The 19,326-nt window shown below is 44.1% G+C and overlaps 1 protein-coding gene across 1 annotated transcript in view; it reads right to left on the bottom strand.

Annotated features, from left to right (window-relative positions):
- Positions 1-19,326, bottom strand: part of CCDC91 (coiled-coil domain containing 91) — a 143,727-nt gene that overhangs the window by 22,246 nt on the left and 102,155 nt on the right. The window lies entirely within an intron of this gene.

Raw genomic sequence — 19,326 nt, 5'->3', positions numbered from 1 at the left:
AGCAAGTAGATCTTCCTTCCTTCCTTCCCTCCTTCCCTTCCTTCGTTTATTTCCTTCCTTCCTTCCCTTCCCCTTCCTTCCTTTCTTATCTTCCTTCATTTCTTTCCTTCCTTCCTTCCTTCTTTCTTTCTTTCTTTCTTTCCCTTCCTCTTCTTTCCTTTCTTATCTTCCTTCCTTCCTTTCCTCCTTCCCTTCCTTCATTTCTTTCTTTCTTTTCTTCCTATTCCTTCCTTTCTTATCTTCCTTCATTTCTTCCCTTCCTTCCCTTCCTTCATTTCTTTCCTTCCTTCCCTTCCCCTTCCTTTCTTCCTTATCTTCCTTCATTTCTTTCCTTACTTCATTTCCTTCCCTCCCTTCTCCTTCCTTCCTTCCTTCCTTCCTTCCTTCCTTCCTTCCTTCCTTCCTTCCTTCCTTCCTTCCTTCCTTCGTTCCTTCCTTCCTTCCTTCCTTCTTTTCTTCCTTCCTTATTTTCACAAATCACTCAAGGCAGTGACCACATCCAGGAAACCTTCCTCCTCCTATTTCCCCACAATAACAACTCTGTGAAGCAAGCTGGACTGAAGAGAGTAACTGGCCCCAAAGTCACCCAGCTGGCTTTCATGGCTAAGGCGGGGCTAGAACTCTCGGCCTCCCAGTTTCTAGCCTGGTGCCTTAGCCACTAAACAGCCTCTCTGCTTTCCTGGATGCCTTCTCCCATTACATGAACGTTAATTTAATTTGCTTTGCTTCTTTGAAGAACTGAAATTCCCCTTTGATTCCTCTGGGAAACTGGCAAGTTGTTGTAAAGACAAATATAAGACAACAATAGCACTTAAAGGTTGGCGGGAAATAGGGCACTAATGGTGTTTGGCTTATTTGTTGTTAGTTGCGAAGCCGTGTCCGACCCATTGTGACCCCCATGGACAACGTTCCTCCAGGCCTTTCTGTCCTCCACCATCTTCTGGAGTCCATTTAAGCTCACGCCGACTGCTTCAGTGACTCCATCCAGCCACCTCCTCTCTGTCGTCCCCTTCTTCTTCTTTTGCCCTCCATCGTTCCCAGCATGAGGCTCTTCTCCAGGGAGTCCTTCCTTCTCATTAGGTGGCCAAAGTACTTGAGTTTCCTCTTCAGGATCTGGCCTTCTAAAGAGAGTCAGGGTTGATCTCCTCTAAGACTGACCAACATTAGGCTCTTCTCCTGTGAGTCCCTCCTTCTCATCAGGTGGCCAAAGTCTTTGAGTTTCCTTTTCAGGATCTGAGCTTCTAAAGGGCAGTCAGGGTTGATCTCCTCTAGGACTGACCGGTTGGATGGCCTTGCAGTCCAAGGGACTCGCAGGAGTCCTTCTCCAGCACCAGAGTTCAAAGGCCTCCATTCTTTGGCTTATTGGAGATGGATAATGGAGTAGAGGTGGCGCAGTGGTTAGGGTGCAGTACTGCAGGCCACTTCAGCTGACTGTTATCTGCAGTTCAGCGGTTCAAATCTCACCGGCTCAAGGTTGACTCAGCCTTCCATCCTTCTGAGGTGGGTGAAATGAGGAACCAGACTGTGGGGGCAATTTGCTGACTCAATTTGCTAAAAATCTGCAAACCGCTTAGAGAGGGCTGAAAGCTCTATGAAGCGGTATATAAGTCTAATAAATAAATAAATAAATAGATAGATAGATAGATAGATAGATAGATAGATAGATAGATAAATAAATAAATAAATAAATAAATAAATAAATAAATAAAAAATATCCCACTTCGTCTCTGTCTGCATTTAGTGTTCTTCCTCTCCGCCCTACTTAGTTTTATTTTAGTTCAGTTTTAAACTTAAGAACTTTCTTGTTTTAGTGTTTTATTCTGTCTTTTGTCCAATGTCTATAAGTCGCCCCTGGCTAGATGGACGGAATACAGTTTTGATAATAAATAAATGGAACTTCTTGTCAAACTGTAATTATAAGGAGGCTTTGTTTGACTGCTGGAGGCATTTCTTCAATTTAGGGATGGGAATTAGAGCCCTTTTATGACCGGAGGCTTATAGGCTTATAGGGACGCAGAAGTTCAGTGGCTGAGGCACTAAGCTTATCGATTAGAAACATCGGCAGCTCGGCAGTTCGAATCCTTAGTGCCGCATAAGGGAGGGAGCTCCCGTTACTTGTCCCAGCATCTGCCAACCTAGCAGTTCGAAAGCAGGTAAAAATGCAAGTAGAAAAATAGGGACCACCTTTAATGGGAAGGCAGCAGCGTTCCGTCCCCCTTCAACATTTAGTCATGCCGGTCACATGACCACGGAGACGTCTTCGGGTAGTGCTGGCTCTTTGGCTTTGAAACAGAGATGAGCACTGCCCCCTAGAGTCGGGAACGACTAGCATATATGTGCGAGGGGAATCTTTACCTTTACCTTATGACAGTGGTGGGTTGCAGGCAGTACGCCCTGGTACGGCGTACCAGAGCCTGCCCGGAGCACCTGATATTGTTCCGGTATGGTGCTCCAGAGGGCCCACCTGCCCCCCTCGCTCCTTACTTGTGCTTTAAGCATTTGGCACTTCCGCGCACATGCATGGCACGTACGGCACCTGCGTGATGCTCCGCTGAGCACCTGGAGCATCACGGAGGTTTGAGGAAGCGTCACAGGTAAGGATGACACATGCACGCAATGCGCTTGGCCATATAGGTGATGCCAGGGCTGTTCAACAACCACACTTAGGGTTTGGACTCCACAGTTCAATCCTGAGCTACCTATATTCTCTTCTATCAGTACCCATTAGAAGAAGTCTCTCTCTCTCTCTCTCTCTCTCTCTCTCTCTCTCTCTCTCTCTCTCTCTCTCTCTCTCTCTCTCTATCTATCTATCTATCTATCATCTATCATATCTCTCTCTCTCTCTTTCTATCTCTATCTATCTATCTATCTATCTATCTATCTATCATCTATCATATCTATATCTATCTATCTATCTATCTATCTATCTATCTATCTATCATATCTATATCTATCTATCTATCATCTATCTATCTATCTATCTATCATCTATCATATCTATATCTATCTATCTATCTATCTATCATATCTATCTATCTATCTATCTATCTATCTATCTATCTATCTATCTATCTATCTATCATCTATCTATCTATCTATCTATCTATCTATCTATCTATCTATCTATCTATCTATCTATCTATCTATCTATCTACACTGTTTCCCCCAAAATAAGACCTCCCCGGATAATAAACCCAATCGGACTTTTGAGTGCATGCACTAAAATAAGCCATCCCCTGAAAATAAATCCTCCCCAAAATTAGTCCAGCAGAGCAGCAGCCATGAGGTAGCCACACTCACCTCCTCCTGCACCTCAAAAATAATAAGACCTCCCCCAAAATAAGGCCAAGTGCTTATTTCAGGGTTCAAAAGAAAATAAGACCCTGTTTTATTTTGGGGGAAATACGGTAGCTCAGAGACAGGAGTGATATTGACTTACTTTCCCTACCAGTTCACAAAGGTGAGTGCATGTGCATCCATGCTCGGCCTTCCACGCATGCAATTTGACCACACGCGGGACTTGCAGGCATGTGCGCGGGTTGAAAACGTGCCTAAATAGGACGGCGTATAGCCGGGCAGGTGGGTGAGCCCACCAGCTGAATACCACTTCTGCTCAGAGAACACCCAGGATTCCACCTAGGCATCCATGATGGGATTTTCAAAACGACGCCATTAATTACAACATGGGTGGTGTGAATTGGCTTGCAACAGACAGCCCTGGGATCTAACTTCCAAGCTCTGTACGAAGGAGGCCATGTTGTTTTCTCAGCCACGATGTGCGGCTTCGAATGCTGCAGGTGATTACAGTTTAGCCTGCTGCAGGCAGTTGGGGTTTGTTTAACAAACCAGGGCTTAGCAAAAGCCCCGCGGAGGAGCTACGGAATGCAGGTGGAAGCTTGTGATCATGGCCGACACAACTGCTCTTGAGAGGCGGCTGATGGACCATCTTTCTGCCCACAGAAAAGAAAGGCTTTCCAGGGGGACTGATGGCCAAGCACCTCTCCCGTCCCAGTAATCTGCGCTGGGCAGGAAGGCAACCAAGGAGGCGAGGTGGCCAACACTTCTTCTGAAATGCAAGAAGAAGGCAGAGGGTTAAGAAGAAACGTGTTTGAAGCGAAGGCCAGGACGTCAGTCAAGCCAAAGCATACAAGTCACGGAGCCAAAAGGTATAAACAAAAAGCAAAATCAGGTACAAACCAAGTCAAGAGCCCACAAAAACCAGTCCAAAGAGTTTTCGGCAGCTAACTGTGGAAGCATAATGTATGGATGTTATTTCCAGCAGTGGGTTATTTCCAAATGGGCAAGTTATATAACCCAGAGAACACGCCCCATTCGAAATCAGCTGCCCTGCATTTTCCTTGGCTCAAAAGGCTGGTCTACTCCGGAGCAAAGCAACCCCCGCAAAAAAAGAGACGCTCCTTGGGGTGCCAACTCTCCTCTCCTTTCGAATCTTTGGAGTCTTGAGTTGCCTACACCAGCAGTCCTACAGGGGTGGAGGACCTCTGTAGGTCCTATTTTCCACCCTTACCGGAAGCTCCAAGGTCTTGAGAGGTTCTGCTGCGTAGGAGAACTAGGAGCAGTGGTGGGATTCCACCAGCGAACCACCGTTTTGCTGAGCGCGTGCTTTTGCGTGCACATGCGCCAAACGCATGCTCCACATGCGCATGGTGCAATCTGAAAACAGCTCTACAACCCCTCAGTTATTCTTGTTAGGTATAATTACTGATTGTACAGTTATAGAGACTAACTTGATTTTGCATTTAATAACCGCAGCAAGACAGTTGGTGGTGCAATCCTGGAAGAAGGAAGATTTGCCTACTACTCAAGAATGGACATTAAAAGTAACAAACTTAGCAGAGATGGCTAAAATATCAGCATATCTCAAGGACCATTTAATAGCAATAGCAATAGCAGTTAGACTTATATACCGCTTCATAGGGCTTTCAGCCCTCTCTAAGCGGTTTACAGAGTCAGCATATTGCTCCCAACAACAATCCAGGTCCTCATTTTACCCACCTCGGAAGGATGGAAGGCTGAGTCAACCCTGAGCCGGCGAGATTTGAACCGCCGAACTGCAGAACTGCAGTCAGCTGAAGTAGCCTGCAGTGCTGCATTTAACCACTGCGCCACCTCGGCTCTCTCATCCAATGAGAGATATAAATTGGAGTGGAGAAGATGGATTGACTATACTCAAAATAAATACGGGACTAAGAAATTTCAGTTTATGACTGAGGCAACAAGGAATGACATAATCTGTTTAGAGCTAGCCTAGCAAAGAGGAGTTAAAGCTCAAATGATAGAGGATATTAATTTTTTACTTTTAAGTTTACTTTAGATTATTTTTGTTAAAGATTTATACCCCGTATTGGTTCTGGGAAGTCGGGAGAGGGAAGGTTGGCAGGGGTGGGGTTTGGGTGGAGAGGGTAGGGGGAGGGAAGTAAACATTTGTAAAAGTTTTTTTTAAAAAAAATTTCAATAAAAAAAATAAAATTAATTAAGCCAAAAAACAATATACATAAATATATATAGGTATAGGTATAGGTATAGGTATAGGTATAGGTATAGGTATAGGTATTTTATTTGTATGCCGCCCTTTTCCCTGGGGGGACTCAGGGCGGCTCACAGTTCAGGGGGAAGGGAGGACAAACCAGGTTAAACACATAAGACAATACATCGTTAAAAGCACAACATTCATACAATTCGGGTGGGGTTGAGGTCTTTAGCCCCAGGCCTGTTGGGACAGCCAGGTTTTAAGGGCTATGCGGAAGGTCTGGAGGGTGGTGAGGGTACGAATCTCCACGGGGAGTTCGTTCCATAGGGTCGGAGCTGCCACCGAGAAGGCTCTCCTCCGCGTGGTTGCCAGTCGACATTGGCCGGCTGATGGAACTCGGAGGAGTATGTGTATAAAGTGTGTCAATATAGAAGTGAAATATTATATACATGTACAGGTATGATGACATAACAATGTTGATGCAATGACTGTAAGGAGTGGTAGAAGGGAAAAAATAATAAAAAAAATCTGGTTAAAAAAAAAGAAAGAAAACAGCTCTAAAACCTACCATCTACTGTAACCCGCGGTGAGTAAAACAGCTGAGGCGTGACAATCCACTCTGCTGCGCCTATCAGCTGGGCTTCAAACAAAGGAAACATAAGGCAGACTAGCGCAAGGATGGGTGGGCGGGGCCAACTGATTGCCGGAACTACCAGTTTAGGTTTATTAGATTTATATGCCGCCCTTCTCCCAAGGACTCAGGGCGGCGTACAACATTAAAAGAAACACATAATACAAAAGTTTTTTTAAAAAAACTAAATAGAATATCCCATACAAACCCAATTAGAATTGACAATAACATTTTTTTAAAAAAAAATTGAATTAAAATTAACAATGATCAATAATTTATTTTGTTTTGCTCAGGCCAGGCCGGCTTGCTGGAAAAGCCAACTTTTTAGGGCGCGTCGGAAGGACCGGAGGTCGGGGATTATACGAAGTTCCGGGGGCAGCTCATTCCAGAGGGAAGGCGCTCCCACAGAGAAGGCTCTCTCCCTGGGGGTCGCACCCTGAGGAGGCCAACTCTGTGGGATCGCACCGGACGGTGGGAGGCTACCGGTGGCAGTAGGTGGTCTCGCAGGTACCCTGGGCCTAAGCCATGGAGCGCTTTAAAGGTCATAATTAGTACCTTGAATCGCACCCGGAAGACAACCGGCAACCAGTGCAGGCCGCCTAAAAGGGGTGTAACATGGGAGCACCTGGGTGCCCCCATGATAACCCACGCAGCCTCATTCTGGACCAGTTGAAGCCTCCGGGTGCTCTTCAAGGGCAGCCCCATGTAGAGAGCGTTACAGTAGTCCAGGCGAGAAAGGATGAGGGCATGAGTGATTGTGCACAGAGCATCCCGATCCAGGAAGAGGCGCAACTGACGTACCAGGGGAACCTGGTAAAAGGCCCCCCTGGTCATGGCCGTCAGGTGTTCTTCTAAACTAAGCCGCGTATCCACCTGAACCGGTCCGAACCAGCTGAATCCCACCTCTGATAGGAGGAAAATCAGTATGACAGAGGCTGTCAGGTCTGCCATCGGATTGCTTCAATCCTGTCTCCCTTCGATGGCATCCTGCCACAAAAGGGGGAAGGGAGGAGGAAGGGGATATAGGGAGGAAGGAGAGGAACCAGAGGTGCCAGCCTGAAACAGAGACTGGCAGGTACAAGGACCCAAGCGTCAGAATGGAATGTGAGCAGCCACCAAAGAGGTGCCAAATTTTAGGATGGTTACCAAAACAGTTTGAACACCATTAGACTAAGGACCAATATGGCAGGGCCCAGGGGAAGGGAATAACAATGGGTTTGTACAGGAATATTCAGATCCGGCTTTGTAACCACTTGGCTTCAATCAAACTTATACTTTTCCCTACAAATGGGAGTCGAGGGTTTTTCTTTTCTGAACATCCAAGTTGGGACAGGCCTGAGAGCGGTCATCTTTGTATTAGGAAAATTACTATATTACCTAAAACACCAGGCAGGTCTGAAGCATTGGTCAGCCCAGATTCAAGCAACATCTGCATTAAGAGATTTCCCAGCTAACACTGGTAATTTTGCCAACTTTCTGTAAAGTCTCTACTGATGAATCTTGTTCTGATCTAGGCTTCCTCGAAGCTGAGTCCTCATCCCACAACCCCCCTTTATTTCATTTACAGTGAATTCCTCTCCAGTAAAGTCTTTTCTCTCCCACAGTCTTTCAAGATAGTTCACAATTACCGACCTTTATCAGGCTTGGAGAGTGGCCAAGCCGATATCTTTCAGACGCCGCAATACTTGGCAAGAATGCAGGAATGAACTAATTGCCTCCTGCAAACTCCACTCCCCTTTTGCTCCTCTTTTATTCCCTATGGGAGGGGCCATTCACCATCCACTTGTGGCCTTACTCCCAAGTGGCCCCATGTTCTTTAGCTGTTCCCTTCGTCTGGCAACTCTGTGCAGGCGCACACTGGGAACAGCTTCCAGCTGTTCGTCTGCCTCACTGATGTCTGACTCTGAAGGTAGCTGATAACTGTCAGATGGACCTGGCCCCCATCTCTGCCTCCAACACAGAGCCCTCATCAGAGCCTTCCCCAGACTCCAGGACTGGCCCATGTTCCTCCCCAACCCTCCTCACTGTCCGAATTTGCTGCTAGCTCTGCTGGCCACTAGCGGGAGACAACAAATCTAACATTGTAACATCAGATTGTACAGAAGATGGTGTTGTGTCTGTATTTATTCTCTGCAAAAACACTGGATTCCCTGTACTTAGTCTGGATGGCAGATCTTATCAGCCGTCCATCTGTTCCACAAAAATATGGGGATGATTCTTTTTTTTATTGCCTGGTTATTGTTAAGACAGTGTTCCATTATGAGAAAATGGGTCAACAAAGCCGGAAATAGATGCATCAGCTTTGAGGAACGGTAGGCAAGGAATAAGTTTACGCCCCAGGACCCGGCTATCCATAGAACATGCCAAATGACTTCATGTGTGATTTGCATAATGAGATTGCAATAGATATGATGTCATTGTGGCTTCCAAGAATGCCCTCCTTATGCTTTGAAGCCCTTCTGGTGAACCAATGCACAATCCTTAAAGTCCACGAAAAGCTAATTTTCTATGAAACTAACTAGATTCTATAGAAAATATAGCTCTCTCCACTTCTCTTCTCTCTATACTGCAACTCTCTACTTGAGAGACCGCCTACTGCCAATCACCTCCACTCGACCTATTGGATCCCATAGATTAGGCCTCCTCCGAGTCCCATCTGGCGGTCAATGTCGACTGGCAACCACGCGGAGGAGAGCCTTCTCGGTGGCAGCTCCGACCCTATGGAACGATCTCCCCGTGAAGATTTGTACCCTCACCACCCTCCAGACCTTCCGCACAGCCCTCAAAATCTGGCTATCCCGTCAGGCCTGGGGCTAAAGACTGTAACCCACCCGAATGGTATGAATGTTGTGTTTTTTAATGACGTACTGTCCTACGTGTTAAATGTTTGTTTCCCCCCCCCCTTTTTCGAGTTGTAAGCCGCCCTGAGTCCCCCCAGGGAAAAGGGTGGCATATAAATAAACTTCTCAATCAATCAATCTCAATCTCAATCAAAAGATCCCTCCGTTAAAATACTGAACTTTGCAGATGATACAACAGTGATTGGTCTCATTCGAGACAACGGTGAATCTGCATACAGATGGGAGATTGAACAACTAGCCTTGTGCTGCAACAATCTTGAACTAAATACACTCAAAACGGTAGAAAGGGTGGTAGATTTTAGGGGAAACCCTCCTATGTTATCACCTCTTACAATACTAGACAACACCGTATCAACAGTAGAGACTTTCAAGTTTCTAGAATCTAGCATATCTCAAGATTTAAAATGGACACTTGACATCAAAAACGTCATCAAAAAAGCAGAACAAAGAATGTTCTTTCTGAGCCAACTCAGGAAGCTCAAACTGTCCAAGGAGCTGCTGATTCTGTTCTACAGAGGAATGATTGAGTCTGTCATCTGCACCTCCATAACTGTCTGGTATGGCTCTGCAACCCAACAAGACAGACACAGACTTCAGAGGATAATTAGAACTGCAGAAAAAACAATACCAACCTGCCTTCCATTGAGGACCTGTACACTGCACGAGTCAAAAAGAGGGCTGTGAAAATAATTACAGACCCCTCACATCCTGGACATCAATTGTTTCAACTCCTACCCTCAAAATGACGCTATAGGGCACTGCACACCAGAACAACTAGACACAAGGACAGTTTTTTTCCCGAACGACATCATTCTGCTTAACAACTAATTCCCACAACACTGTCATATTACCTGCTAAATTCTTAATACTATTATTATTCTCTTCCTTTCTATAACCAAGTTGCTTGTTTCTTTAAAATTGATATTGTTTTGTTTCCTAGTATAATTTGATTGCTTATTAGTAACCTATGGCTATTACTAAGTGTTGTATCTTATGATTCTTGATGAATATATTCTATTTTATTTTACATAACACTGAGAGCATATGCACCAGACAAACTCGTGCTTGGCCAATAAAGAATTCTAATTCTAATTTTGATTCTAATGCTAATGCTTTTCCTATTCTATATTTTCTATTCTATTCTAATTCTTATTCTATTCCATTCCATATTTTCTTTTCTATTCTATTCTATTCTATTCTATTCTATTCTATTCTATTCTATATAACGTTTTTCATCTTATTTCTCCAAATCATCCTCTTTAGAGGAAAAAAGCAGCCCTTTATAAGTTTTTAATAGAACTTTTCCTCAAATTACGACACATTTTCAAATAATGTTCCCAATATATACTTTAGCAATCTAAGCAGGTCACGCATTTCAAAGCAAAAAAATGTAGTTTACCCCTTAATTAGGATCCCCGCTGGTTTCTGGTTTTCCTCTGGACTTCGTTCAAAAATCTGGTTTTGACTTCCACGGCCTTAAAATAGCTTGGGACCAGACTACGCAAAGCACAGGGTTGTGTGTGTGTGATGCAACATTGGCAATCCAGTGGAGGGTTCCCCCAGCCTTCAGACTCAGGTCGAAGAGGGGCGTTGAGATTTCTGGAGTCCTCTGATTTAAACATCTGGAGGGTGGGTTTTCTAAGGAGCTTAACTTCTAGGTTCTTACTGTTGTGTATTTTATTTTACCTCACATATTTTGACTTAGTTGCTAACTGTGGTAGGATTAATCTATCGGCTAAATCTCAAGAACTGTGCTGGATGTTGCCACGGATCTTCACCTCAGATCAGAGGTGGGTTTCTACCAATACGGTGCGATACGGTTTGGCCGAATAGGTAGTAACTCTGGCGGAAACGTAACCGTACCGATTCTATCCTCGGCAGTGCCATCTTGATTTTCTGTTCTGCACATACGCAGAACAATCGTTATTGAAAAAATGTAAATCCCACCCCCTTTTAATGTTGTGCACATGCGCAAAATTTTTCGGGCGTCGAATCGGTAGTAATGGCAGCAGGAACCCAGCCCTGCCTCAGATGTAACTCATACCCTTGTAATCTTTACTATTAGACTACTGTAACATGGGGCTGGCCCTGAAGAGAATTTGGAAACGTCAAGGGGTACAGAATGAGGATGCATGGATATCAATAATATTTAGGCTGCCCAATAGTACTTTGCAGAACTCTCTGGTTTGTAATATCTGCATATTGCCCCCAACAATCTGGGTTCCTCATTTTTACTCATCTCGGAAGACTGGAAGGCTGAGTCAACTTTGAGCCACGTCAGGATCGAACTCCTGGCTGTGGGCAGAGTTAGCCTGCAGTACTGCCTTCCAACCACTGTGCCACCAGGGTGGGAAATGTTGACAGATATATGGCATAAGTAACAGCTCTTCTGTATGAGCTGCATTGGTTACTGGTGTCTTTCCTGATACAATTCAAGGTGTTGTGGTCACTTTTACCGGCATACCTGAGGGATCACCTTTTTCCAACAGTCTCTACCTGTCCAACCTGAGCTAGCAGAATGGACAACCTGCAGATCTTGTCAGCCAACGAGGGTCGACTGTGAGGACTAGAAGATGGCTTTTTCCTGCAGTGGTCCCTGCTTTGTGGAATAATCTCCCCTTAAATATTGGAACAGCCTAATCTTGTTTGCTAAACCTAGTTATGTTCTGCGATGCGTGAATGAATCAAGGGTCTGGTTCCTTAGCTCTACTGTTAACTGGCCAAGCATCTTGTCTGCTATGCCTATTTATTTTGGATGTTTTCATTTGTTTTTTTAATTGTTTTGAAATGCTTTAACTATAATATATTTTTTGAATTGTAAGCTGCCCATGGTCATTGACTGGGATGGGCAGCTACAAAAATTGACTGACTGAATAAATAATTAAACAAACAAACAAACAGGAAAGAATATAGTGGAGGAAATTGTTCTGACCGAGGCTTCCCCAAAAAGCACGAGGCAGGGTCCTGGTCCTGATAAAATCCCTTTTATTAAACGAATGTGAATTCCTCTCATTCACATTCAGCAACGCCTGGCAAATAGTCTTTCAAAGGAATATTTATGACTACAGACCTTATCTAGCTTGGAAAGCTGCCATATAAATATTTTCCAAATGAGGTGCTATGCAAGGAAAGACTAGGCACAGAGTCTCTGAGATTCACGGACAGATCTTCACACTCCTGAAACGAATGGACAAATTGTTTCTTGCAAAAAACCCACTCCCCTTTCACTCCTCTTTTATTTCCTATGGGAGGGGCCAATCACCTTCCACCTGTGGCTTTACTCTCAAGTCTGCTCTGATTTCTGAATTGTTTTTTTCTCCTGGCAGCTCTACCCGTGCGCACACTGGGAACAGGCTCCAGCTGTTCCTCTGCCTCACTGCTGTCTAGCTCCGAAGATAGCTGAGAACTGCCAGACAGCCTCGGCCCCATCTCTTCCTCCGATGCAGAGCCCTTGTCCGAACTTCCCCCAGCCACCAAGACTGGCCCATGTTCCTCCCCAACCTCCTCACTGTTTGACTCTGCTGTTAGCTCCACTGGCGGCTGGCGGGCCACAACAGAAATGTTCCAAGAGGATCCACATCCATCATGCATAAAAATAAAAGCTATTTTATATTTCTGCTATCCATCCAAACCCATTTTTATGCTTTCAAATGAAGGGGAAAAAATATCACCCAACTGTTTAAAAAAAAAAAAGCATTAATCTGAATACTGCTACATCCTCAATTCTTACCCCGCGTATATTCAGAGTTCTACATCCCCTTCCCAGGGCTTCAAACAGCCTTCTCTTTACAGAGAATAACGTTGGCATTTCTTAATCGTTCTCATACTTGGCTATCTTAGAAAGGTCTCCGAAATATTTTTAGCTGCCTGCCCTATGCCAACAAAAGATGCAATTAATTCCTTTAATGACCACAAAAAAAAAACATTATTAATAAGATCATTCTAGTTGCTATGAGCATGTTGCAAGCAAAACAATGGCTGGAGTCAGAAATTTGGAGGGGGAAAATTAGGACTCCTCCTATCCCCCAGAGCTTTGACTGTTCTGCATCGCGTTGGTAAGAGGTTCCCTTCTCATTCGCCGGGGGATGTTTTTTATAGATTGCAGGTGGCTATGGTGGGATAGGAGAGAATGAGCATCTCTTTCCATGGACGTCCTTAATTGATCCGAGGCTAAATCCATATAGTTGGAAGAAATGTCCTTCTGGGTTCAGTTCCAAGTGGGGGAAAAGACACTGGATTCATGGAGGCTGCTTGGAAAGATGGTTTTAATGGTGGACAGGATCCCATGCAGGGGTGGGTTTCTCGCCCCGTTCCAACCGGTTCGGTTCGGCGCACGCATGCGTACTAGCGTCTGTGCGATGCTCCAGCTGCTCCTGGAGGATCGCGCAGGCGCTGTATGCGTCCTGCGCATGTGTGGAAGCGCAGAACTCGTCAAAACCGGGTAAGGAGCGAGGGCGCGCGGGTAGGCCCTTCGCCGTTCCCGGAAGTTACTTACTTCCGGGTTCGCTGACCAACCGGTTCGCAGGGACCACCGCGAACCGGTTGAAACCCACCCCTGATCCCATGCCTTGAAGTTGTTGGGTGGGTGAAGGAGAAAAAAAGAGGGAGAGATGCTAAGAGTGCCCGGGTTTTATGCCCTCTCTGGGCTTTTGAATTTGAGCTTGTATTCTGATTGGTTGGCAGGTTCCCATGGGGCCATGCAGGGGCAACTCGGTAGGCTGTCCTGAGTCCCAAGCTTGGTTGAGCCTTGCTGGGTGATGACATAATATTCCCAGGTGCCATGTGATGAGATGGGTAGAGGGCTAATCGTATCATGTCCTGAGGGCCATGTCTTAATCTCATCACTCTGAAGCTGAAGGCGGTAGATCTTTGTTATGTAGAATAGTCTGGCTGAGGCCTTAATGGCCCATTGACAAAGGTGTGTGTGTGTGGGGGGGGGAGGCTGGGTTTCTGCCTCGCTTTTAGGGGAAATATTCTGTCCTTTTAATATTTCCTAAAATGTCTCATTTTCCTAGGATGGGTGTCCTACATTGGTTAGCTACCAGTGGTGGGTTTCAAAAAAAGTTTGGAACCTCTTCTGTAAGTGTGGCCTGCTTTACGGGTCCACTGGTGGAACCTCTTCTAACCGGTTCGGTAGATTTGACGAACCGGTTCTACCGAATAGGTGAGAACTGGTAGGAACCCACCTCTGTTAGCTACAAAAGGAACAGCGATTATTTCACAATATAATCTTGTATTCTGCAAGACCCTTGCTTAATTTTCTTAACCCAAAAGAAAACTTCATGTTTTTCTCTGGGTTGAAAAGGAGTCTTTCCCATCCACCAATGGGGACATGCTAGCATTTGAAACCCATTTGTAAGACCCGGAATTGGACAATTCCCCGCAGTCAATTCACCACAGCCAAGTTGTTGTAGTCAACTCACTACCGCTAACCAACATTCTTCCAGAAAGAGAAGTAAGATCTGGGAAAGAGTCAGTGATGGACTAGAGATTGGACTATCGCAGGTAAAATAGCATTGTTAATCCTTGGCTCACCACCGCAGTTGAGCTCAAAATTTCCATCGCTAAACAAAACAGCTGTTAAGTGAGTTTTAGCACATTTTACGACCTTTCTTGCCCCGGTTAAGTAAATCACTGTTGTTAAGTTAGTAACATGGTTTAAAGTGAATCTTGCTTCCCCGTGAACTTTGCTTGTCAGAAGGTCACCAAAAGTGATCACATGAACCCCGGGACACTGCAACTGTCATAAATACATGTCAAGCATCCAAATTTTGATCATGTGACCATGGGGATGCTGCAATGATCATGTGAAAAACCCATAAGTTACAATTTTTGGTGCCATTGTAAGTTAGAATGATCACTAAACAAATGATTGGAAGTCAAAGTGTGTGTTTGTGTGTGTGTGTGTGTGTTTGTGTGTGTGTAGACAGACAGACAGACAGACAGATATAGATAGATAGATAGATAGATAGATAGATAGATAGATAGATAGATAGATAGATAGATAGATAGATAGATGATAGATAGATAAGATAGATAGATTAGATAGATAGATAGAGAGATAGAGAGATAGATGATAGATAGATAAGATAGATAGATTAGATAGATAGATAGATAGATAGATAGATAGATAGATAGATAGAGAGATAGATGATAGATAGATAGATAGATGATAGATAGATAAGATAGATAGATTAGAGAGATAGATGATAGATAGATAGATGATAGATAGATAGATAGATGATAGATAGATAAGATATAGATTAGAGAGATAGATGATAGATAGATAGATGATAGAGAGATAGAGAGATAAATAGATAAGATAGATAGATAGATAGATAGATAGATAGATAGATAGATAGAGAGATAGATGATAGATAGATAGATAGATAGATGATAGATAGATAAGATAGATAGATTAGAGAGATAGATGATAGATAGATAGATGATAGATAGATAGATAGATGATAGATAGATAAGATAGAGATAGATTAGAGAGATAGATGATAGATAGATAGATGATAGAGAGATAGAGAGATAAATAGATAGATAAGATAGATAGATAGATAGATAGATAGATAGATAGATAGATAGATAGATAGATAGATAGATAGATAGATAATCAGAGTGAAAACTTCACACAATTCACTCCAAAATATCTCAGAAAAATAAACCAGGGACTCTTCTCAACATCTTCATTTACAATGGATAAAAACTCAAAACTAGAAAGGGACCAGATAAATTTCAAGGAACAAAATGAATTCCCTTTACCATTTCTGCAAAAATGATTTTTAAGAAGGCATCGTTAATGGCTGCCCAACAACAAAATATTTCCTTAACACCAAAAGTTTGGCAACAGCCAAGTCTGGAGCTTTCCCAGAAATTCTGCGAAATATTTTAGTTAACTTGGCGTGAAACAGCAATGGAGCAACTTGAATTTTACACACAAATTTTAGAAAGTAGGATTTCTACAATTAGGATTGTAGAAAGTATACATGGCTCAGAATTGGACATTTTGGAATTTGGTTTTCAGTTCTATGTATTTCCTTCCCTTCCAGATCTAATATTGTTCTAATATTTATGTCATTAATATTTTGTCCTGTGTTTGTAAGTGTGTGTGTGTGTGCGCACGCGCATGTACACTCTCATGCACTCAGATAGATATTTAGATTGACAGACAGACAGATGCAATAGATGGATGGATGGATGGGTAGATAGATAGATACAAAGACTTATATACCCCTTCACAGTGCTTTATAACCATCTCTAAGTGGTTTAAAGCGTATTGTCCCCAACAATCTGGCTCCTGATTTTACTGACCTCAGAAGAATGGAATGCTGAGTCAACCCTGAACCAGTCAGAATCAAACTGCTGACTGCCAGCTACTAGCAGTCAGCAGAAGTTGCCTGCAGTACTGCATTCTAACCACTGCACCACCACGGCTCATGCTAGATAGATAGCAATAGCAATAGTAATAGCACTTAGACTTATAGACCACTTCCCAGTGCTTTACAGCCCTCTTTATGTGGTTTACAGAGTCAGCCTATTGCCCCCTCAACAATCTGGGTCCAGATTTTACCCACCTCGGAAGGATGGAAGGCTGAGTCAACCTTGAGCCTGGTGAGAATCGATCTGCCAAACTGCTGGCTTCTGATGATCAGCAGAAGTAGCCTATAGTACTGCACTCTAACCACTGCGTCACTTCAGCTCAGATGATAGATAGATAGGCAGACAGACACACAGATAGGCAGACAGATAGAAAAATAGATAGATGCAAATATACAACAGATAAATACAATAGGTAGAGAGAGAGGGGAGGATGGATGGATGGATGGATGGATGGACGGACGGACGGACGGACGGACGGACAGACTAATAAATGATAGATAGATGACAAATAGATATACACATACATATAAACACACAGACATATAAAATCTATAATAACATTGCAATAAAAATACCAATTTTAACTAAAGCTAAAAGATGGGGACGAAAGGAGCAGAAAGGATAAGAGAGTTGGGGCCAACCTCACATCAAGGGACAAGATGTTCCAAAGGGAAGGAGTCACAGCAGAGAAAGCCCTTCTCTTGCAATGGCCAATTTGGGCACATTTTAACCAGTGCTACATATAACCCATGCACTTCCCTTCTATTCCGTGCAAACCAGGGTTTTTAACCCAGAGACCCTTTGCAAGTCAACCTATGGTTTCTCCAGCCCACCAACTGCAGTCTAATGACAAGATCAGGACGCCAGATACGTTGTGGCCCAGCAGGAGCCGTTGGAGCTGCCACCAGACTCCGATAGCGAGGGACCCTATGAGCCGGCTCTGGAGGATGTGGAGGACCCTGGACAGGGTTCCGACTCCGAGCAGGGCGCAGAGAGGCTGGTTGGCCACCAGGAGGCGCCTGAGCCTTGGACTAGTGGGGAGGGGACAAGGGAGTGTGAACCTGAGGTCAGGAGTGAGTTGTTCCTGGATGCCCGGCACCGAAGAGGTGCTAGGCATCAGGAACAGTTGCGCAGTTACAGAAGGCAATTGCACTCAGCTGGTGGTCATTAGGCTCCTCTCCAGACTATAAAAAGACTGCTTGTGCACACGCCCCTCTTGCAGAAGTCAACGCATTGATTAAAAGTTGGAGAACTTTTGGAACTAGCTTGGCAGGCTGGATTGCTGCCAAGGTTTGTCTGAGTTGCTGCCAAGGTCCTTATCTGTTTGTTATGCTTCGCTTTCAGCCACTGAGATTTTGGTTTCATGCTATTAAAGTACATTCCAGTTAAGCTTGTCTCAGCATTCGTTACTGGACGGAGGAGAGCACAGATATATATTTGGATCTCAGTTCTCCTTATACATTGGGATTAAGGCCCAGTACAAAGTTTGCTAAAGGCTACCTCTGTTAATCTGATATTTTGTTTAATTGAGAGATGGCAACTTCTGAGTCACAAGCAGCCTTCTGTCCTTTTAGAGACCATTGAAACCAACTCTGGTCACATTTGCCAAAAAAATAAGGGCATCATAATGAAGTGAGGAATAACTCTATATTTTAGGTATGCCTTAAACTAGGGTTAAACCTGGGCTCCTGGGCTCCAAGACCACCACAGATGGGGACTGCAACCAAAAAGTTAAAAGACGCTTGCTCCTGGGGAGGAAAGCTATGGCAAATATAGACAGCATACTAAAAAGCAGAGACATCACCCTGCCAACAAAAGTGGGTGTAGCCAAGGCTGTTGTTTTCCCAGTTGCAATGGATGGTTGTGAAAGTTGGACCATAAGAAAGGCTGAGCGCCAAAGAATGGAGGCCTTTGAACTCTGGTGCTGGAGAAGACTCCTGCGAGTCCCTTGGACTGCAAGGCGATCAAACTGTTCAGTCCTAGAGGAGATCAGCCCTGACTGCTCTTTAGAAGGTCAGATCCTGAAGATGAAACTCCAATACTTTGGCCACCTCATGAGAAGGAAGGACTCCCTGGAGAAGAGCCTCATGCTGGGAACGATGGAGGGCAAAAGAAGAAGGGGACGATGGAATGAGGTGGCTGGATGGAATCACCGAAGCAGTCAGCGTGAGCTTCAATGGAGTCTGAGGGATGGCAGAGGACAGTAAGGCCTGGAGGAATGTTGTCCATGGGGCTGCGATGGGTCGGACATGACTTCGCAACTAACAACAAGAAGTTAAACTAGTCAGAATACTGGTTGAAAACAAATATTGCCACTTCTCAAGTTCCCAGAAACAGTCTGTCTTGCTCATATGTGCAAATTAGTTTCACACATTTGGCTCTCCATCCACCCAAAATTAGTTCCCCTTGCATCCTATAAATATTCGCAGACTGCTTGGTGAAATTGACCTATATTAATGCAATGCATTTCCTGTTATAATAACCATTCAAAATTATGATAATCCCCAACCGAAGAGGCAGGGGGAGACGTTCTCCAATTGAATTTGCGGCTTGAGAATTATAGTACTTAAAGGCCAAGCGAGGTAACTGGTTTATTCTATCCCTCCAATTTTAAGCAACTGCTTCCATTTAGAGCCACTTAAGGTTCAAAGCATCATTTAAATAAGATGAATGACGCAGTATGTTGAGCAGGAGATGACTGTAATTTCAAAGAAAGTATGGATCAATCTGGTTTATAGGGCTGTAAAGATCAACTTCATGCTATTGTAATCAATACTGAGATTATGTGTCCATGGTTAGGAATTCACTAATATAGCAATAGCAATAGCAGTTAGACTTATATACCGCTTCATAGGGCTTTCAGCCCTCTCTAAGCAGTTTACAGAGTCAGCATATCGCCCCCACAATCTGGGTCCTCATTTTACCCACCTCGGAAAGATGGAAGGCTGAGTCAA

The sequence above is a fragment of the Thamnophis sirtalis genome, unplaced genomic scaffold (genome assembly GCF_051295495.1).
Source record: "Thamnophis sirtalis isolate CommonGarterSnake01/CBP01778 unplaced genomic scaffold, rThaSir2_p1.2 scaffold_9, whole genome shotgun sequence".
NCBI lineage: Eukaryota > Metazoa > Chordata > Lepidosauria > Squamata > Natricidae > Thamnophis > Thamnophis sirtalis.
This window is presented reverse-complemented; position numbering and strand designations above follow the sequence as displayed.